Consider the following 23,183-nt stretch of genomic DNA (forward strand, 5'->3'; position numbering starts at 1 on the left):
GACATGAGGAACTTGCACACGCTCGCGAAGAAGAAGCTTGTCATTGGCATCGAGGGTGTGAAATTCCACAAGGACCATTTGTGTGGAGCTTGTGAAGCCGGAAAGATGACCAAGGCCAAGCATCCCTCAAAGACCATCATGACTACCACTCGTCCATTTGAATTGCTTCACATGGATCTCTTTGGCCCTACTCATTATGCCACATTCACAAATGCTACATCTCTATATGGCTTTGTCATTTGTCATAGCCCTAGAGTACCTGAGTGAAATAGTTGCATCTGCACTCATGCATCATCTCTAAATTCTGAAAGTTGAATTGAGGTTAGTTGAAACCCTCATAAATCACTTCGAAAATAATCAACATTAAAATCTTTTCAAAGAAGTCCAAGAAAATGTTCCTCTTAGTCTCTGAAAATATTGGCAAGAGGTAAAACTTAAAACAATATTTTTGGAATCTCAAAGATATTTATTTTGGGCCTTTGAATTAAATCAATAACTATTTGCATTGGATATATATTTATTAATTAATTAATATATGTCCAATAATTCTGATCTTTGGTGAAGGGCTTTGGAATAACCCAACTAGTCCCTACAAGAATTATCAGAAGCAACAAAAATGATTTAGTGTCTAAAACTAAATCAAAACAAATTACAGAAAAATAGAAAACAGAATTTAATTAAAAGAGAGAGAGAGAGAGAAGGACTAACCTGGCACTTACCTCGGCCCACCTACCTGTGCGGCCTGCTGTTGAAGCCGGCCCAGCCCAGCCACCCCCCTGCCAGTTGTCTTCCTCCTCTCGCCAGAAGGCAGAGAACAAGCTAGCCACGGCGCCGCGGCGTGCCACGCCGGCAGCTGCCTGCCTGGCTGCCCCCTCGTCACCCTGGACTCCCTCTGCGACGCCATGCTACCCCCCTGGACCCCCTCGACCGCTCCCCTCTCTCCCTGCCTCGCTCTCTCTCCCAAAGCCGAGCGGAGCCATCGCTGCCGCTCGTCGTTGCCGTGTCCACCGCCTCCCCCTCGCTTCCCCGACCAGTCCAAGCGCTCCGCCACATCGTCCCCGACCTCTCCACCAAGTCAAGCAAGCCGGGACGCACCGCAGCACCGCCATCGCCGTCTTCTTCAACCTCGGTCCGCCGAGATTGCCGGCGACCGTGCGCCCGCTCTGTTGCTTCCCCGAGCTCCCCAAGACCACCGCTGCACTCCCCGTGAGCTTCTCCTTAGATCCCCACTTCCCCCTTGCTCGTTTGCGCCGTGTAGTCGCCGCCCTCTTCGATCCCGAGAGCATCTCGCCGGCGGCCATGGCGTAGCCGTGGCCACAGCCGCGCAAGCTCGCAACCGAGCACTTCACCGCACTCGCTCTGTCCCCAGGAGCCTGCAGCACCCCTTCGCACCTCCTGCTGTGCCTCCTAGCGACGACCCCGAGCTCGCCCGAGCTCCGGCAGCCGCCAACGTCGTCGCTGGCGTCTTTTCTGACCACCCCGAGCCCAAACACCACCACCACTCGACGCGGCAGCCCCCCAGCTTCACGTAGATGCTCCCCGCGCGCCAAATAGGGCCCTGCAGCAAAATTCCGACTCCCTCCGCCGCGGATTTGGTCGCCGGCGGCTAAACGTCGGTAGCTGACGTGGCCGTCATTACCGGTTAAACATCCCACTAACCAACCCCTCTAGAGCCACTGCCATGTGGGCCCTAGTGCCCAATTAGTTAGTTAACTACTCTGTTAGATTAGCACCGATCTCAGGAGGGCCCCACCTGTCATTTTGACTTTGCCACGTCACACGTTGACCGACCCCACACGTCAGTGTTGACCCGGCTGACGTGGCAGTTGACTAGGCCCACCTGTCATCCACCAAACCAGCCTGTGTCACTGACGTGTGGATCCCACACGTCAGGATTGACCTGGACCCGCCTGTTGACCTGCTGAGGTCAGCATGACCTAATGCTGACGCAATAACTCATTTCCTGGATTTATTATAATTCAGAAAATTCCAGAAATTAGTATAAACTTCTAAAATTCATAGAAATTCAACCGTAACTCCAAATGAAATAAATTATATATGAAAAATGATCAGAAAAATCCAAGGAATCTGAATATGGCATTTCCATGCATGTTTGAACAACTTAACCTCACTGTCTAGTCCAAAACATGATAATGCACTATTTGAATTCATAGTTTGAATTTGAATTTGAACCTAGTGTTCAAATCAACTTCATTTAATTGTGTTGCTAGTTGCATTAGCTCAATCAACAACATATTGCCATGTCATTATCATGCATCATGTTGTGCATTGCATTGATTGTGTTCCTTCTCTATTGCCGGTGGTTGTCCCCTCTCGATAGACGTTGTACCGACGCGGTGATCGTTGACACTGATGAAGACCCAATGATATCTTCAGAAGTGTCAGGCAAGCAAAACCCCCTTGTTCATTCCGATACAACCCCACTCTCTCGCTCCTGCTCTCTTTTACTGCATTAGGACAACAACGATTCATCTGTTACTTGTTGCGGTAGTTGAACCCCTTATCCTCTGCATGACCTGTCATTGCCACAGTAAATAGATGAAACCCACTAGCGTGAGTAGGAGTTGTTTGAGCCCTGATGTGCCTACTCATTCATGCTTGTTTGTCATGCCTGCTATTGCATAGAGTTGTGTCAGGTCTGATTCATCGGGAATGAATCGGAGGTGTGTGAACATGTCCTACTGTGTGTGAGCTAAGTGTGTGAACATGTTTTGGTAAAGGTAGCGGTGAGAGGCCATGTAGGAGTACATGGTGGGTTGTCTCATTGAAACCGTCCTCAGGAACTGAGTTCTGTGTCTGTGATCCATGAACAGCTACTACCACTCATTGGGATCCTTAATTGACCCTCTCGGCTTCTTAATCACCCTAGTACTCTGTCCAGGAGTTGCAACTAGTTTCTGGTGTTTGTAGGTTATGTGTTGGCGGCCGTGCGTAGCGCTGACCCTAGGGGTGGGCTATGTTGCGGTAGATACACCGTGGCACGGTGTACCGGACGCCCGTTTGGTGACTCGGGAACCCTGTTCACATCGTTCGGGGCCGTATGTGGAAACCTCGGCCGGACTCCCTGCGGATGGAACCTGGATAGGCTATAAACCTGGACTAGAGACTTAAGTGTTTAGGTAGGCCATGGCCGACACCCTCGCCAGGCTTCCGCTTGAAGGTTGCCGTGATACATGACGTGTATATGGTGGTAAGTGGTGGGAGCGTGTGTGAAGAAGTACACCCCTGCAGGGTTATCATTATCTATTCGAATAGCCGGATTCCTCGGATATGGAAATTTGGACCCCTTGCATAGTTCATAGACAGGTGAAAGTGGATACTCTAAAACTCGCAAGATAAGTGTGAGTGCTATGGATGGCCTTCTCGTAGGGAGACGAGAGCAGATCCATAGTGGTGTATTGAATGGTGAATATGTGGACTCGTGTGCGCCACCTCAAAAGAGTTGCTTGCAGTCGTAGTTCAGGTTAGCCACTGAGTCAAAGCTGGCTTGCTGCAGTTAAACTCCACCACCCCCCCCCTTGTTGATACCGATGCATATGTAGCTAGTTCTGATGTAAGTCTTGCTGACTACCTTTGTACTCACGTTTGCTTAATTTATGTTTTGTAGAGAGACTTCAGTTTCGCTAGTAGTTCCGTGTGGACTTCGACATTTAGCTTGATACCTCAGCTACGATCTTGTGCCCTCGGCAGGATCTGGTAGATAGTCAGGCTTCTTAGCCTTTTTCATTTGTAGATGTCTGTACTCAGACATGTTAAACTTCCGCATGTGCTTTGAATTGTATGCTATGATTGTTGGGTCATGAGACCCATGTTTGTAATTTCTCGCTCCTCGGAGCCTAGTGAATAAATACTTGAGTCGTAGAGTTATGTTGTGATGCCATGTTGTATTTACACATATCGAGCATATTGTGTGTATGATTGAAATGCTTGGTATGTGTGGGATCCGACAATCTAGTTGTTTATCCTTGGCAGCCTCTCTTATGGGGAAATGTAGTCTAGTGCTTCCATGAGCCATAGTAGTCCGCTACATCCCGGTTCACCGGAGTCCTGTTAGCCCAGCACTACTGCTCAGGACACTTGACTGGCCAGCATGTGTTTCACTTCGTCCCTGTGTCTGTCACTTCGGGGAAATGTCACGCGGTGACATCCGGAGTCCTGCCTAGCCTGCTACAGCCCGGGTTCCCGGAGTCCTGTTAGCCCAGTGCTACAGCCCGGATTCACACGCTGCTGACCGACATGCTCGATGTGATTCATGTATGCCTGTTCCCATAGGTTAGTGCCGCTTTGGGTTAATGACTAGCCATGTCGGCCCGGGTTCTCTGTCATATGGAAGCTAGCGACACTATCATATACATGAGCCAAAAGGCGCAAACGGTCCCGGGCCATGGTAAGGCGACACCCGTGGAATATCGTGCATGAGGCCACAAAGTGATATGAGGTGTTACCGGCTAGATCGATGTGACTTGGAATCGGGGTCCTGACAGCTTTGGTATCAGAGCCTGACTGCCTGTAGGATTACCAAGCCATTCTGGTCGAAGTTGAGTCTAGAAATGCTTTAGTTATATAAGGGAATTGATTGTGGAAGGGAACGTAAGGCTCTTTTTACTTCTTATACCTCATGGCCTTCTGATCTGAGTCAACCTCTTCTCTTCTACGGGGATTAAGAACTAGGCCTTCTCATCTATCTATCAGGATGACGAGTTACTATGATAGAGACATATAGGATTGATGGATTAAGCCTCAGTTCAGTTCCTACTACTTCTGTATGTTGACCCTTGATCCCGGGACTTCGATATTGTGATGTTGAGTGGTTATGCCACCGTTTTGCAGGATGTCTCAAATCTTTTCGAGCATTTACAACCGTTATGTTGTCTGAGTCGTCCCAGGTTTCCAAACAATCTGATGCATTTGCAGAATCCTTTTCCCTCTGGTTTTCGATGTTCCTCTAGGACAGGTTAATCACACTAATTGTGAGTTGAGGTATTCTATTGCATCGACATATATGTTGGAGTTATTATTATGACCCTAGGTGTCTTAAAGAATCACCCAGTAATCTAGCAATGCTTTATATTCCTAGTGTGATGATTCTAGCCATTCTTCTTGAAAGCATCCCGTGATGTTATTAGTTAGTAGGTATTCTACTCCGGGGTTCATGAACACGAGATTCGCCCTACTTACTTCATGTTGATAGTGTTTGCTAGTCCCTTTAGGATATTAGTAACTTTTGCGATAGTCCTCGAGGTCCGTGGTATATCGTTCTTCCAATACCATGAACCACTATGGCAGAAGTTCTTTGAATCAAAAGATCACAACCAGGGTGCTCTTGAGGAGTACTCCATTCATATTGTGACTCTGCCAGTTCTACCTTTCTGCATGGGTTATCTGGAAGAAACCTGTTGAACTTGGTTCGACATATTAATCTATGCATCCACAACTCAAAAAGATATATGTTCCCTTGAGTTGTTCCTCTTCATTTATATTCCGACCTTCATCTATCAATTGATAGTAAGGAGTAGTTGGCAATCGTGTTTATCGATGCCTATTACTCTAGTGGTCTGTCAAGCCATTCTATTCCGGAATGACTAGGAGAAACAAACTCCAGTACCTCATCCATTTCTAGGATTGGGTCAAAGCAGTTGTATTCCGCGGATCAAATGCAATCAAGCTTTTGGTCTGTTCTACCTTGGAGTGTTACTATCTTTATGTCAAGAGTGTCATGAGAATTGCACCACCTCTTATGAATTCTCGACGCAGTAATAACTCTTGCCATCATTGTTCATTCCTCGGTTTCCGTGTTATTGTAACCGGATCACCGACAAGTTCACCCTGATGCGTGAAATCAATACTCCTAGCAATTGTGTTGCTTGGTAGTTAATGGACAATAATCTTATCCTTAGCGTGTTGAGTATCGAATCATCACCCCAAGGTTTATCGTGCTACCTAGTCCTTATTTCTGGTGCACTCCTCGATCAATGAGTTAGGATTATTCAATCCCTCACTCTTTTGATCATATCATCTTGCCCTAAAAAGCAAGATTGTTCTCGAACTTAATAACATATCGGTGTTTCGTGATTTTCCGAAAATCTTCTCGGATGTATTACCAGGTTGTTACCTGACCGCTATGTTGAGCTCGTGATCACGTTGGTTTCTTATAAACCACTCCTTCTCCAAGAATCCATGTTGGATACCCCTGAGCTACTTGGTTAAGCTAAACAACAACTTGGAGAGTTGGAAGATAGAAGCTTGCCTATCTTAGTTCATGTTAAGGGATATCCTTTCGTGTGTGTGTGTTGAAGAAAGATATCTTCATCGATTGGTCCCTGTGATCAATTGCCAGACCTATTGTCTTATCCAATTCTTGGTTTGAGTATGGGTTATCATCAAATCAAATCAGAACCAACGATGTTAGTAATGTTGTCTTACTCGTGGTTGTTTCCTCGAGCATACACCATTATATCCTTGGGTCTGACCAGTGCTGTCATCTTGTTCACATAATTATGGAATTCCACTTATATGGAAACCTGGATAAATTGTTGTTGAGCCCATCGACAACATCCTTATCTTCTCCATGATTTTGTTGGACATTAAGCTAGTGTTGGAAACTTTGTAAACAATGCCTTCGAGACCCGTCCCTGAGGTATATGTTTGGATGAGAGAAGTGACTTCCTCTAATTCACATGTATCTGATGTAAGTTGCCGCCATGAATTTGAGGAAGGTTTTTTTATGTTTCCCCTGGAATCATCCCAAATCAGTCATGCATACGTGCGAAGTATTCTATGGTTTGGTAGATTAATTACCTCCACTCCATATGTACTCCCTAGCACACCAAGCCACTGATTGATTTGTTCAAGGAAAAGGGGTTGTTGTGCGAATACTAGTTCATGCACAAGGACCTCGATATCCTCAATGATGGTTCCCCACCTGAACTCGGTAGTATTTTGTTATAAGACTACCATGTGGTCATACTTGTCTGGGACAACGTGTTCACATGTTGTAGCAGAACCAGCTCATGTTTTGGAGCTTGCTATTGTAGTTCATCTCCCGAGAATCTCGCAACGCCATCTCGTTGGTTTGTGTTGCAAACTTTCTTTCCGGACATGTTGTCTGAAATATCCCGTTACCAACCAGATCTGAATCTCAGGCAGATATGATGGTTGGAGCTATTCCAAGATTTATGATGTAGGCCCGACAAGGTTGTTGTTCTGGCCGACACACCTAGCCGGAAGATCTATCGTTGTAGAATCTTGATCGAGCTATTTGCCCATCTTCTCCATGAGGATTTAGTGCAACTTATTCTAGAAGTTGTTCCTCAGGGGTCGTTGTGCTCTCGGTTCCCTCGATTATGCTAGAACCATTCAAACAGTGGAATCACTCTCTACTGTTGAGTGTATCCCCAGTTACTAGAATCATTCCCACATTTGCATTTTGTTCCCAGCTTGCACCGCCATTGTGCCATTCTATCTTGGACTACCTTCCCGGTAATTCCTGGTCAGGATCATCTTCAACAGTGGTACTACCATAGGTTCCATCCATTTCCGATGATAAGCAAAAATCATCCATTGCGCTGCCTTCAACAAGGTAGTTCACATCATCCATTCTAGTCCGGGTATGCCATCCCTTCGTACTCCTCTAAGCGATTGTTGTGATTTGCCTTAGACTGGTATAAAAAGTCTCAATGATCTCTGAATCAAAAGTAATTCTTTTTGCCACTTAAGGGAATATTTCTGTGAGTCACCTTCCTTAAGATGTCTCGCTATGGTATCATGGCAACCCAACCCCTCGCTACGTTGACACCGTTCACCACCCTCCTAGGTGTGGGAATTTCGCTACTTACTTAAACCTTGTCATATGCTCATTTCCATCATTCTTGATGTGTGTATCGTGTCTCATCTCGACAGATGTCGCTATGTCTCGTTCTGTGAGTTGATCGTCGGTTGCTCGATCTTCAAGAAGATCGATTCTTCGAGAGTTTCTTTTCTTCTCGTCATCGCGTGGATGAAGATCTGAAAAGCAAGGATGCCAGAGTCAACGTATGCAACGAATCAACAACCCTAAGAGGTGCAACCTGGATCGTGAAGATTGTGTTGGTCTTGTGCCCCTCTGTCTTCTTACCTCACGTCTTGAATCTCGGGACGAGATTCTTGTTTAGTGGGGGTGAGTTGTCACAGCCCTAGAGTACCTGAGTGAAATAGTTGCATCTCCACTCATGCATCATGTCTAAATTCTGAAAGTTGAATTGAGGTTAGTTGAAACCCTCATAAATCACTTCAAAAATAATCAACATTAAAATCTTTTCAAAGAAGTCCAAGAAAATGTTCCTCTTAGTCTCTGAAAATATTGGCAAGAGGTAAAACTTAAAACAATATTTTTGGAATCTCAGAGATATTTATTTTGGGCCTTTGAATTAAATCAATAACTATTTGCATTGGATATATATTTATTAAATAATTAATATATGTCCAATAATTCTGATCTTTGGTGAAGGGCTTTGGAATAACCCAACTAGTCCCTACAAGAATTATCAGAAGCAACAAAAATGATTTAGTGTCTAAAACTAAATCAAAACAAATAACAGAAAAATAGAAAACAAAATTTAATTAAAAGAGAGAGAGAGAGAGAAGGACTAACCTGGAACTTACCTCGGCCCACCTACCTGTGCGGCCTGCTGTTGAAGCCGGCCCACCCCAGCCACCCCCCTGCCAGTTGTCTTCCTCCTCTCGCCAGAAGGCAGAGGAGAAGCTTGCCATGGCGCCGCGGCGTGCCACACCGGCAGCTGCCTGCCTGGCTGCCCCCTCGTCGCCCTGGACTCCCTCTACGACGCCACGCTACCCCCTGGACCCCCTCGACCGCTCCCCTCTCTCCCTGCCTCGCTCTCTCTCACTCTCTCTCCCAAAGCCGAGCGGAGCCATCGCCGCCGCTCGTCGTTGCCGTGTCCACCGCCTCCCCCTCGCTTCCCCCACCAGTCCAGGCGCTCCGCCACATCGTCCCCGACCTCTCCGCCAAGTCAAGCAAGCCGGGACGCACCGCAGCACCGCCATCGCCGTCTTTTCCGACCACCCCGAGCCCAAACACCACCACCACTCGACGCGGCAGCCCCCCAGCTTCACGTAGATGCTCCCCGCGCGCCAAATAGGGCCCTGCAGCGAAATCCCGACTCCCTCCGCCGTGGATTTGGTCGCCGGCGGCTAAACGCCGGTAGCTGACGTGGCCATCATTAGCGGTTAAACATCCCACTAACCAACCCCTCTAGAGCCACTGCCATGTGGGCCCTAGTGCCCAATTAGTTAGTTAACTACTCTGTTAGATTAGCACCGATCTCAGGAGGGCCCCACCTGTCATTTTGACTTTGCCACGTCACACGTTGATCGACCCCACACGTCAGTGTTGATCCGGCTGACGTGGCAGTTGACTAGGCCCACCTGTCATCCACCAAACCAGCCTATATCACTGACGTGTGGATCCCACACGTCAGGTTTGACTTGGACCCGCCTGTTGACCTGCTGAGGTCAGCATGACCTAATGCTGACGCAATAACTCATTTCCTGGATTTATTATAATTCAGAAAATTCCAGAAATTAGTATAAACTTCTAAAATTCATAGAAATTCAACCGTAACTCCAAATGAAATAAATTATATATGAAAAATGATCTGAAAAATCCAAGGAATCTGAATATGGCATTTCCATGCATGTTTGAACAACTTAACCTCACTGTCTAGTCCAAAACATGATAATGCACTATTTGAATTCATAGTTTGAATTTGAACCTAGTGTTCAAACCAACTTCATTTAATTGTGTTGCTAGTTGCATTAGCTCAATCAACAACATATTGCCATGTCATTATCATGCATCATGTTGTGCATTGCATTGATTGTGTTCCTTCTCTATTGCCGGTGGTTGTCCCCTCTCGATAGACGTTCTACCGACGCGGTGATCGTTGACACTGATGAAGACCAAATGATATCTTCAGAAGTGTCAGGCAAGCAAAACCCCCTTGTTCATTCCGATACAACCCCACTCTCTCGCTCCTGCTCTCTTTTACTGCATTAGGACAACAACGATTCATCTGTTACTTGTTGCGGTAGTTGAACCCCTTATCCTCTGCATGACCTGTCATTGCCAAAGTAAATAGATGAAACCCACTAGCATGATTAGGAGTTGTTTGAGCCCTGATGTGCCTACTCATTCATGCTTGTTTGTCATGCCTGCTATTGCATAGAGTTGTGTCAGGTCTGATTCATCGGGAATGAATCGGAGGTGTGTGAACATGTCCTACTGTGTGTGAGCTAAGTGTGTGAACATGTTTTGGTAAAGGTAGCGGTGAGAGGCCATGTAGGAGTACATGGTGGGCTGTCTCATTGAAACCGTCCTCAGGAACTGAGTTCTGTGTCTGTGATCCATGAACAGCTACTACCACTCATTGGGATCCTTAATTGACCCTCTCGGCTTCTTAATCACCCTAGTACTTTGTCCAGGAGTTGCAACTAGTTTCTGGTGTTTGTAGGTTATGTGTTGGCGGCCGTGCGTAGCGCTGACCCTAGGGGTGGGCTATGTTGCGGTAGATACACCGTGGCACGGTGTACCGGGCGCCCGTTTGGTGACTCAGGAACCCTGTTCACATCGTTCGGGGCCGTATGTGGAAACCTCGGCCGGACTCCCTGCGGATGGAACCTGGATAGGCTATAAACCTGGACTAGAGACTTAAGTGTTTAGGTAGGCCATGGCCGACACCCTCGCCAGGCTTCCGCTTGAAGGTTGCCGTGATACATGACGTGTATATGGTGGTAAGTGGTGGGAGCGTGTGTGAAGAAGTACACCCCTGCAGGGTTATCATTATCTATTCGAATAGCCGGATTCCTCGGATATGGAAATTTGGACCCCTTGCATAGTTCATAGACAAGTGAAAGTGGATATTCTAAAACTCGCAAGATAAGTGTGAGTGCTATGGATGGCCTTCTCGTAGGGAGACGAGAGCGGATCCATAGTGGTGTATTGAATGGTGAATATGTGGACTCGTGTGTCCCACCTCAAAAGAGTTGCGTGCAGTCATAGTTCAGGTTAGCCACTGAGTCAAAGCTGGCTTGCTGCAGTTAAACTCCACCATCCCCCTTTGTTGATACCGATGCATATGTAGCTAGTTCTGATGTAAGTCTTGCTGGGTACCTTTGTACTCACGTTTGCTTAATTTATGTTTTGTAGAGAGACTTCAGTTTCGCTAGTAGTTCTGTGTGGACTTCGACGTTTAGCTTGATACCTCAGCTACGATCTTGTGCCCTCGGCTGGATCTGGTAGATAGTCAGGCTTCTTAGCCTTTTTCATTTGTAGGTGTCTGTACTCAGACATGTTAAGCTTCCGCATGTGCTTTGAATTGTATGCTATGATTGTTGGGTCATGAGACCCATGTTTGTAATTTCTCGCTCCTCGGAGCCTAGTGAATAAATACTTGAGTCATAGAGTTATGTTGTGATGCCATGTTGTATTTACACATATCGAGCATATTCTGTGTATGATTGAAATGCTTGGTATGTGTGGGATCCGGCAATCTAGTTGTTTACCCTTGGCAGCCTCTCTTATGGGGAAATGTAGTCTAGTGCTTCCATGAGCCATAGTAGTCCGCTACAGCCCAGTTCACCGGAGTCCTGTTAGCCCAGCACTACTGCTCAGGACACTTGATTGGCCGGCATGTGTTTCACTTCGTTCCTGTGTCTGTCCCTTCGGGGAAATGTCACGCGGTGACATCCGGAGTCCTTCCTAGCCTGCTACAGCTCGGGTTCCCGGAGTCCTGTTAGCCCAGTGCTACAGCCCGGATTCACACGCCGCTGACCGACATGCTCGATGTGATTCATATATGCCTGTTCCCATAGGTTAGTGTCGCTTTGGGTTAACGACTAGCCATGTCGGCCCGGGTTCTCTGTCATATGGAAGCTTGCGACACTATCATATACGTGAGCCAAAAGGCGCAAACGGTCCCGGGCCATGGTAAGGCGACACCCATGGAATACCATGCGTGAGGCCACAAAGTGATATGAGGTGTTACCGGCTAGATCGATGTGACTTGGAATCGGGGTCCTGACATCATTGTTGATGACTATTCTCGTTATACATGGGTGCATATCATCACTTACAAAACTGAAGTGCAGGGAGTCTTCAAACAATTTTCCTCGAGGGCTTCAACCAACTTTGGTGTGAAGATCAAGCACATCAGAAGTGACAGTGGAACTGAGTTCAAGAACACTGGTCTTGATGACTATCTTGATGAACTTGGTATTACTCATGAGTTATCTGCTCCTTATACCCCTCAGCGGAATGGCGTCGTGGAGCGCAAGAATAGGACTCTTGTTGAGATGGTCCACACTATGCTTGATTAGTACAAGACGCCTCCTCGATTCTGGCCTGAGGCAATTGATACTACATGCCACATCATCAACAGGGTATATCTTCACAAATTCTTTAGAAAGACCTCATATGAACTCCTCACGGACAAGAAACCCAATGTGAGTTATTTCAGAGTCTTCGGTGCTAAATGTTGGATTAGAGATCCGCATCACAATTCTAAATTTGCACCGAAAGCACATGAAGGTTTTATGCTTGGTTATGGTAAGGACTCGCACACCTACAGAGTCTTCAACACCTATCACCACAAGGTTGTTAAAACTGTAGATTTGCGGTTCGATGAAACTAATGGCTCGCAAAGAGAGCACCTACCTCCTGTGCTAGATGAAATACTTCCTGAGGAATCCATTAAGTTCAAGGCTACTGAGGATGTCGTTCCTACCGAAGAATCTGCTGAAGAAGTCATTCCAGAATATGAAGAACATCATGCTGGTGCACTTGAAGAAAATGGCTCTGAAGAAAATGCTGAGAAAATTCCTCATCGTTAACCAGCTCATCCTCGCGTTGCTAATGAAGTGCAGATTGAGAAAATCATGGGCGACATCAACACACCAGGTCCTCTCACAAGCTCAAAAGCTTCACATTTGTCTAACTTTTGTGGGCACTTTGCTTTCGTCTCTCTCACAGAGCCCACTAAGGTAGATGAAGAATTTCTGGAGCCTGAGTGGATTCAAGCAATGCAAGAGGAATTACATCGGTTCGAGCTCAACAACGTCTGCGAACTTCTTAAGTGACTAGACCCTCGCAAGCACAATATCATCGGCTGAAAGTGCGTTATATCGACTAGAGGGGGTGAATAGGTGATTTTTATGAATTCTTCACTGAGGAATTTGCAGGTGAGGAAATTCCTTAGCGAAGAACTAGTAGCAGCGGAATAAGTACTCAAAAGTAAACATAACAGAGCACAAGCATAGTCATCATGATGAAATGAAGACAAGCACAGAGTACAGAAAGTGTAAACACAGGATAACACAGGATGATGACAAACAGACTGAAGAAATTGAACTGAGGAAATTGAGAAAGTCTTCAGTCAAAGTATTCAAACACAGATATGAACAAGCACTCAACACAGTTATGAGGAAATGAAAGAGTTGAGGAAATAGAACCAGTGAGCTTGGTGAAGACAATGATTTGGTAGACCAGTTCCAACTGCTGTCTCGGTTGTACGTCTGGTTGGAGCGGCTAGGTATTTAGACCTGAGGACACACAGTCCTCACCGTATTCTACTTGAGCTAAGGTCACACAGACCTCGCCCAATCACTCGTGGTAAGTCTTTAGGTGACTTCCGAACCTTCACAAACTTGGTCACTCGGCGATCCACAATTCCTCTTGGATGCTCTAGACCTTTACGCCTAACCGTTTGGAAAAAGCACAGTCTTCGAAGGTAACAAGTGTCGGATCCACGTAGGATCAATCTCTTCCGTGATGCTCAATCACTTGGGGTTTGTAGGTGTTTGGGTTTGGGTTTTCCTCACTTGATGATTTTCGCTCAAAGTCCTCGAAGGATGGGATGCTCTCAAATGACAAGTGTCATTTTCTCTCGGAGCAGCCAACCAGCTAGTGGTTGTAGGGGCGGCTATTTATAGCCTAGGGAGCAGCCCGACATGATAAGACATAAATGCCCTTCAATGATATGACCGTTAGGTGGGTAGATATTTTGGGACAGCTGGCACAAGGCACAGCAATGGTTGGAAATTTGAGTATCAAATTCCTCAGGGCTATCATGTTCCTCACTATGTAGGCAATCTGCACTAGCGAATTCCTAACTCCTCAGTCAGAACAAATTCCTCAGAGACCAGAAGAACTTCGTCTCTGTCACTGAAGAAAATGATTGAACTATATGAGATTTCCAATGGCTTCACTCGAAGGGATTGGTAGGTGTAGGATTTTGAGTTGAGCATCACATGGAAATTTTTCCTTGGTATTTCCTCGACCCCCTTTAACAATATGGTGTTTCCTATGACTCAAGAAAGAGAAAATGAAACTACGAAAAAAAAGTCTTCATGCTTCATGTTCCTCGAATGAATACCAAGTCTTCAGGATCGCACCAATTTCTTCACTTTCAAAGTCTTCAGAAAGTCTTCAAAAATCCAAAGTCTTTAGTCGAAGAACTTCATTTTTAGGGGTTGATGAGGACATCAATACCATTGTTACACCCACAGCCCCTACTGTTACATATACTGGACCAATTACTAGAGCTCGCGCACGCCAATTAAATTACCAGGTACTTTCGTTTCTTGGTAATGATTCTAATGTTCATGAGATTATGATGCTGCCTAAATTGGATACATTTGTTTTGCTTTCAAATGAAGGGCCTAGCTTGGAGAAGGATGAACATTGGAGCAAGAACACGCATGGAGTTGATGGCATGCGCAAGGGGATCAAGAACGGAGTTACAAGTGATGATTTCAGGACTTTGAAGCCGCCATAAGGAGTGCATGAAGCCATGGACGAAATATACAAGATGCCACTTCATAATATTCGTCCATAGGCTATTCTAGGTGCTGCGTCACCTTATTAATGGGCCAGGCCCATGTAATTTCGAAATACTTAAGTATAGGCTATTTTTAGAGTCCGTATGTGTGGGGAAACAAGAGTTAGGGTTGGTTTCGGACCCCACCCTCAAGGGCCACGAAATTCCCCTCTCTTCCTCCATATATACAGCCCTTAGGGCGTCGTTTAGACTTTGGATTTTGTTTAGATTAAAAGTTCGCCATAGCTGCAACTTCTCGTACTTCGTTTGTGTCCAACGACCAGACCAAGACGTCACAGAACCCCACCTTGATCAATAAAGCTTTCATCTTATATTCGCAATATCCAGATTGCAATCTCAGTTTCTTGCTTGTTCTTCGTTTGCTCGCAGGAAACAGGCCCTCGTGGTCAGGTTGATCGTGCTCCGGCGTGGTCAATAACCCCTCGGAAGTTGGTTTAGCAATTGCTAAGGCGCGACGTCTCGCACGTTCGTAGTCGGATCGTCAAGGTCGACTCCCACAGAAAACGATAGCCACCATCTCATCGAAACATCGGGACACCTTTGCCTCTACCAAGTGGTATCAGATTTCCAGGTTGCTCGGTGAGATTTTTACAGTTTTTCGTAGATTAGATCGAGTCTGTTCTTCATACCTACAGTCCACGAAAAAGCCACAAAAAAAATTAGGGTTAGTTCATCATATCCGAACCAATCTGAGCCTTTGCATAATCTTTTTAGGGTTTTTGCTTTGTTGAATTTGCGGTTGCATCGTCGTGTCAAGTTGCTGGTCTTAGAGTCTAGTCTTTTAGAGTTTCGAGTTCTGGTCATAAGTTGTCACGCCGCCGCCGCACCATCATCATCGCCCATCTACCACCATTGCTTATCCGCCACCGTTCTGAATCCGTATCCATATACCACCACCAATCTGTATCCATATACCACCACCAATCTGTAACCATATATCCACCACCAACCCGAGTTCTTCTCATATTAGGTTTGTTCTTGAGATCAATCTCAATTCCGATTCGTGTTTCCTTGCCTGCGTAGGTCTCGGAAAAAAATTTTTAGGCCAAAATTTTTAGGCCAAAATTTTCACGGGCAAAAATATTTTTTCCCTATCCTATTTTTAGGCTTTTCTGAGTCTTTTGAGCCACGTGCCATCATAGTGATTTTTTGTCGCACTTTTTCGTCGTCGCTGCCCTGATTTCCGAAAAAAAAAGTGAAATTTTTTTTTTCGTGCCCATCCTATCAGTTTGACGAGGGAAGAGTTTTGAGACACTCGCCATTATAGTAATTTTTCGCAAAAAAAAAACAAAAGAGGAGCGCAAAAAAAAAGAGGAGCGCAAAAAAAAAGCGAAAAAAAAAAGTTCCAGAGTGTGCTTTTCCCTTATTTACGTGCAGCGCCGTGATTTTGTTAGTGTTCTAGGCTCGCGTCTCTAGCACGGTCTAGCCTAGGACCAGCACAGTACCGTCGTTGAGCGTTTATTCAACTTTGCATCTCTCAATTGATTATTGCTGACCCTTTTTTGCTACCATACTATAAGCCTTCCCAGCTCCACATACCTCTACGTCGTGTGTTTGACTCTCCCTGGCAATCGCTCTATCCAAGCTTTTGAGATTTTTGACTACAACGGTTGCCGATCACCGCCTGCTGCTGGGTAAGAACTGGTAAGAATTTGAGATTTGCTTGACGGATTTGTGACACCCGCCACCACCACCTCTTGTTAGTATTCTGTAGGATCATATTCTTGTGTGTTTTCTATTGTTGCTAACCATGGCAGGATCACAAGCCGACGAGACTGACTGGGAGAACATGACGAATCAGGAGTTGCATGATAAATTTCAGCAAATGATGAATGGACAGGTGCAGGATGTGCTAAACAGATTTGAAGAGGCCATGGAGAAGATAGATGACATGGAGAAGACGTTCGAAACAAAGCTCGATAACAGGTTTAATGAATTGCTCGCGCGTCTTCCACCACCACCACCGGCTGCACCTAACGCACCTCTACAACAACAACAACGACGACTACCTACACATCGTGAAACAGCCCTCCGCCGAGCGAGCCGTCTCCCTCTTGCACCTGGCCAAACTGTTGGTGCTGCTGTTGCTACTTCTGTGGCTCCTGCTGCTGATGTGGAGGAGGATGATTTTGCTGGCGATTACGAGGATGAGGTTGATCGAAATCAGAACTACGTGCCACCACCAGCACAGCAACCATCAGGTCGTCCACATGCAAATAATGGCAATGGTAGGGCTCACCCTCAGGTACGAGATCATGACCATCTCCCTAAACTAAAATTGAATATTCCACCATTTGAGGGTAGATATGTTCCTGATATATATCTTACTTGGGAGTTAGAAACTGAACAACGATTTACATGTTTACAATATCCCGAGGAGAGACGTGTTCCTGCTGCTGTTTGTGCATTCACTAGTTTTGCATGTGTTTGGTGGTCTGAGCATTGTAGATTATATCCCATTCCTGCTACTTGGGCTGCTTTGAAAACTGCTATGCGTACTCGTTGGGTTCCACCATATTATCAACGTGAATTACTTCAAAAATTGCAGCGCTTAAGACAGGGAAAAAATTCTGTAGAAGAATACTATCAGGAATTACAAACTGGCATGATTAGATGTGGTATTGTTGAGGAGAATCAAGCTATGCTTGCACGTTTTATGGGTGGATTAAATAGAGAGATTCAGACGATTCTAGAGTATAAGGAGTATACTAATATCACTCGTTTATTCCATCTTGCTTGTAAAGCTGAACGTGAAGTGCAGGATCGACAGGCATTGGCGCGGACTAACTTTTCTGCAGGTCGACCTTCTTCATGGACACCACATGCATCATCTACTTCCACACGTTCTGCTTCACCAGCGCCTCCGTCGGCTGCCACCTCCAACCGTGATACAATAAAGCAGGCACAATCACCACTATCTGCCAAGAGCACACCTTCTGGGCCTGCAAAGAGCTCTTCTTCATCCATGGCATCAACAGGGCAAACAAATGATATTATTTGTCGACGTTGCAAGGGTGGAGGTCATTATGCGAGTGAATGCCCATCTAAGCGTGTGATGATTGTTACTGAGGATGGTGGGTATGAGTCCGCTAGTGACTATGATGAGGAGACTTTGGCTCTTATTACACGTGACGAACACGGTGGAGACGATTCTGATCATGAGACGCAATACATGGCTCCTGAAGATGCTGACAGGTATGAATGTTTAGTTGCTCAACGTGTTTTGAGTGTGCAGGTTACACAAGCTGAGCAAAATCAGAGGCATAATTTGTTCCATACAAAGGGAGTTGTGTAGGAACGTTCTGTTCGCGTGATCATAGATGGAGGGAGTTGCAACAACTTGGCTAGCATCGAGATGGTGGAGAAGCTATCTCTCACCACAAGACCACATCCACATCCTTACTACATCCAATGGTTCAACAACAGCGGCAAGGTTAAGGTAACACATACTGTTCGTGTGCATTTTAGTATCTCTACATATGCTGATTATGTTGATTGTGATGTGGTACCGATGCAAGCGTGTTCCTTATTACTTGGTAGACCATGGCAATTTGATAAAAATTCTATTCACCATGGTAGAAACAATCAGTATACTCTTGTTCATAAAGAAAAAAATATTACTTTGCTTCCTATGACTCCTGATTCCATTTTGAAAGATGATATTAATAGAGCTAATAAAGCAAAACAGGAGAAAACTAAGAGTGAAAATCAGATTGTGGCAAAAGAATTTGAGCAACAAATGCAGCCTAATAATAATAAACAATCTAGTGTTGCTTCTGAAATTAAATTGAAAAGTGCATGTTTACTTGCCACCAAATCTGATATTGATGATCTAGATTTTAGCAAATCTGTTTGCTATGCTTTTGTGTGCAAAGAGGCATTATTTTCATTCGAGGACGTGCCTTCCTCTTTGCCTCCTGCTGTCACTACCATTTTGCAGGAGTTCGCCGACGTCTTTCCACAAGACGTGCCACCGGGATTACCACCTATTCGCGGGATTGAGCATCAAATTGACTTAATTCCCGGTGCATCATTACCCAACCGTGCACCATACCGTACCAATCCAGAGGAGACGAAGGAGATTATGCGTCAAGTACAAGAACTGCTCGACAAAGGTTATATACGCGAATCCCTTAGTCCTTGTGCTGTTCCTATCATTTTAGTGCCGAAAAAGGATGGTACGTCGCGTATGTGCGTTGATTGTAGAGGCATTAATAATATTACTATTCGTTATCGTCATCCTATTCCTAGGCTAGATGATATGCTTGATGAATTGAGTGGCTCTACAATATTCTCCAAAGTTGATTTGCGTAGTGGTTACCATCAAATTCGTATGAAATTGGGAGATGAATGGAAAACAGCATTTAAAACTAAGTTTGGATTATATGAGTGGTTAGTCATGCCTTTTGGGTTAACTAATGCACCTAGTACTTTCATGAGGTTAATGAACGAAGTTTTACGTGCTTTCATTGGACGATTTGTGGTAGTTTACTTTGATGACATATTGATTTATAGCAAATCTTTGGAGGAACATTTGGAACATTTACGTGCTGTTTTTATTGCTCTACGTGATGCACGTTTGTTTGGTAACCTTGGAAAGTGCACCTTTTGCACCGACCGAGTATCTTTTCTTGGCTATGTTGTTACTCCACAGGGAATTGAAGTTGATAAAGCCAAGATTGAAGCTATTGAGAGTTGGCCGCAGCCCAAAACGGTCACACAAGTGAGGAGTTTCCTTGGCCTCGCTGGTTTCTATAGGCGTTTTGTGAGAGATTTCAGCACCATTGCTGCACCTCTCAACGAGCTTACAAAGAAGGATGTACCTTTTGTTTGGGGTACCGCACAGGAAGAAGCCTTCACGGTATTGAAAGATAAGTTGACACATGCTCCTTTACTCCAACTTCCTAATTTCAATAAGACTTTTGAGCTTGAATGTGATGCTAGTGGAATTGGATTAGGAGGTGTGTTATTACAAGATGGAAAACCTGTTGCATACTTTTCTGAAAAATTGAGTGGGCCTAGTCTGAACTATTCTACTTATGATAAAGAATTATATGCTCTTGTTCGGACCTTAGAAACATGGCAACATTATTTATGGCCCAAGGAATTTGTTATACATTCTGATCATGAATCTTTGAAACACATTAAAAGTCAAGCAAAACTGAACCGTCGACATGCTAAATGGGTTGAATTCATTGAGACTTTCCCTTATGTGATTAAACACAAGAAGGGTAAAGAAAATGTTATTGCTGATGCCTTGTCTCGTCGTTATACTATGCTTTCACAACTTGACTTTAAAATATTTGGTTTGGAGACCATCAAGGATCAATATGTTAATGATGCTGAATTTAAAGATGTATTGCAGAATTGTAAGGAAGGGAGAACTTGGAACAAGTTCGTTCTTAACGATGGATTTGTGTTTCGTGCTAACAAGCTATGCATTCCAGCTAGCTCCGTTCGTCTTTTGTTGTTGCAGGAGGCGCATGGAGGAGGATTAATGGGACACTTTGGCGTCAAGAAGACGAAGGATATACTTGCTACACATTTCTTTTGGCCAAAGATGAGACGGGATGTTGAGCGTTTTGTTGCTCGCTGCACTACATGTCAAAGAGCTAAGTCACGACTCAATCCTCATGGTTTATATATGCCTTTGCCTGTACCTAGTGTTCCTTGGGAGGATATATCTATGGACTTTGTTTTAGGTTTACCTAGAACAAAGAAGGGGAGGGATAGCATATTTGTTGTCGTGGATAGGTTCTCGAAAATGGCACACTTTATACCATGTCATAAAAGCGATGATGCTGTTAATGTTGCTGATTTGTTCTTTCGTGAAATTATTCGCTTACATGGTGTGCCAAATACTATTGTTTCAGATCATGATACTAAATTTCTTAGCCACTTTTGGAGATGTTTATGGGCTAAGTTGGGGACTAAGCTGCTTTTTAGTACTACTTGTCACCCCCAAACTGATGGACAAACTGAAGTAGTCAATAGAACATTGTCTACTATGCTTAGGGCTGTTTTGAAGAATAACAAGAAAATGTGGGAAGAATGCTTGCCTCATATTGAATTTGCTTATAATCGTTCATTGCATTCTACTACTAAGATGTGCCCTTTTGAAATTGTGTATGGTTTCCTACCTCGTGCACCTATTGATTTGTTGCCTCTTTCATCTTCGGAGAAGGTTAATTTTGATGCTAAAGAACGTTCTGAATTGATTTTAAAAATGCATGAGTTAACTAAGGAAAACATTGAGCGTATGAATGCTAAATATAAACTTGCTGGAGATAAGGGTAGAAAACATGTTGTGTTTGCACCTGGAGATCTTGTTTGGTTACATTTGCGTAAAGATAGATTTCCTAATCTGCGCAAATCAAAGCTAATGCCACGTGCTGATGGTCCTTTTAAGGTTTTAGAGAAAATAAATGATAATGCATATAAACTTGAGCTACCTGCAGATTTTGGGGTTAGTCCCACTTTTAATATTGCAGATTTGAAGCCTTATTTGGGTGAGGAAGATGAGCTTCCGTCGAGGACGACTTCATTTCAAGAAGGGGAGGATGATGAGGACATCAATACCATTGTTACACCCACAGCCCCTACTGTTACATATACTGGACCAATTAGTAGAGCTCGCGCACGCCAATTAAATTACCAGGTACTTTCGTTTCTTGGTAATGATTCTAATGTTCATGAGATTATGATGCTGCCTAAATTGGATACATTTGTTTTGCTTTCAAATGAAGGGCCTAGCTTGGAGAAGGATGAACATTGGAGCAAGAACACGCATGAAGTTGATGGCATGCGCAAGGGGATCAAGAACGGAGTTACAAGTGATGATTTCAGGACTTTGAAGCCGCCATAAGGAGTGCATGAAGCCATGGACGAAATATACAAGATGCCACTTCATAATATTCGTCCATAGGCTATTCTAGGTGCTGCGTCACCTTATTAATGGGCCAGGCCCATGTAATTTCGAAATACTTAAGTATAGGCTATTTTTAGAGTCCGTATGTGTGGGGAAACAAGAGTTAGGGTTGGTTTCGGACCCCACCCTCAAGGGCCACGAATTTCCCCTCTCTTCCTCCATATATACAGCCCTTAGGGCGTCGTTTAGACTTTGGGTTTTGTTTAGATTAAAAGTTCGCCATAGCTGCAACTTCGCGTACTTCGTTTGTGTCCAACGACCAGACCAAGACGTCACCGAACCCCACCTTGATCAATAAAGCTTTCATCTTATATTCGCAATATCCAGATTGCAATCTCAGTTTCTTGCTTGTTCTTCGTTTGCTCGCAGGAAACAGGCCCTCGTGGTCAGGTTGATCGTGCTCCGGCGTGGTCAATAACCCCTCGGAAGTTGGTTTAGCGATTGCTAAGGCGCGACGTCTCGCACGTTCGTAGTCGGATCGTCAAGGTCGACTCCCACAGAAAACGATAGCCACCATCTCATCGAAACATCGGGACATCTTTGCCTCTATCAACTCCCACAGAAAACGATAGCCACCATCTCATCGAAACATCGGGACACCTTTTACTCTATCAAGTGGTATCAGATTTCCAGGTTGCTCGGTGAGATTTTTACAGTTTTTCGTAGATTAGATCGAGTCTGTTCTTCATACCTACAGTCCACGAAAAAGCCACAAAAAAAATTAGGGTTAGTTCATCATATCCGAACCAATCTGAGCCTTTGCATAATCTTTTTAGGGTTTTTGCTTTGTTGAATTTGCGGTTGCATCGTCATGTCAAGTTGCTGGTCTTAGAGTCTAGTCTTTTAGAGTTTCGAGTTCTGGTCATAAGTTGTCATGCCGCCGCCGCACCATCATCATCGCCCATCTACCACCATTGCTTATCCGCCACCGTTCTGAATCCGTATCCATATACCACCACCAATCCGTATCCATATACCACCACCAATCTGTATCCATATACCACCACCAATCTGTAACCATATATCCACCACCAATCCGAGTTCTTCTCATATTAGGTTTGTTCTTGAGATCAATCTCAATTCCGATTCGTGTTTCCTTGCCTGCGTAGGTCTCGGAAAAAAAAAAGAGTCCGGAGACCCCCGTGCAGTTTTTAGGCCAAAATTTTCACGGGCAAAAATATTTTTTCCCTATCCTATTTTTAGGTTTTTCTGAGTCTTTTGAGCCACGTGCCATCATAGTGATTTTTTGTCGCACTTTTTCGTCGTCGCTGCCCTGATTTCGAAAAAAAGTGAAAAAAAAATTTCGTGCCCATCCTGTCAGTTTGACGAGGGAAGAGTTTTGAGAC

The 23,183-nt window shown here is 44.8% G+C and overlaps 1 pseudogene; it reads right to left on the bottom strand.

Annotated features, from left to right (window-relative positions):
- Positions 1–582: 582 nt before the first annotated feature.
- Positions 583–23,183, bottom strand: part of LOC147959645 (uncharacterized) — a 71,385-nt pseudogene continuing 48,784 nt past the window's right edge.

This window comes from Triticum urartu, chromosome 7A, assembly GCF_056163025.1.
Source record: "Triticum urartu cultivar PI428250 chromosome 7A, HENAU_Tu73, whole genome shotgun sequence".
NCBI lineage: Eukaryota > Viridiplantae > Streptophyta > Magnoliopsida > Poales > Poaceae > Triticum > Triticum urartu.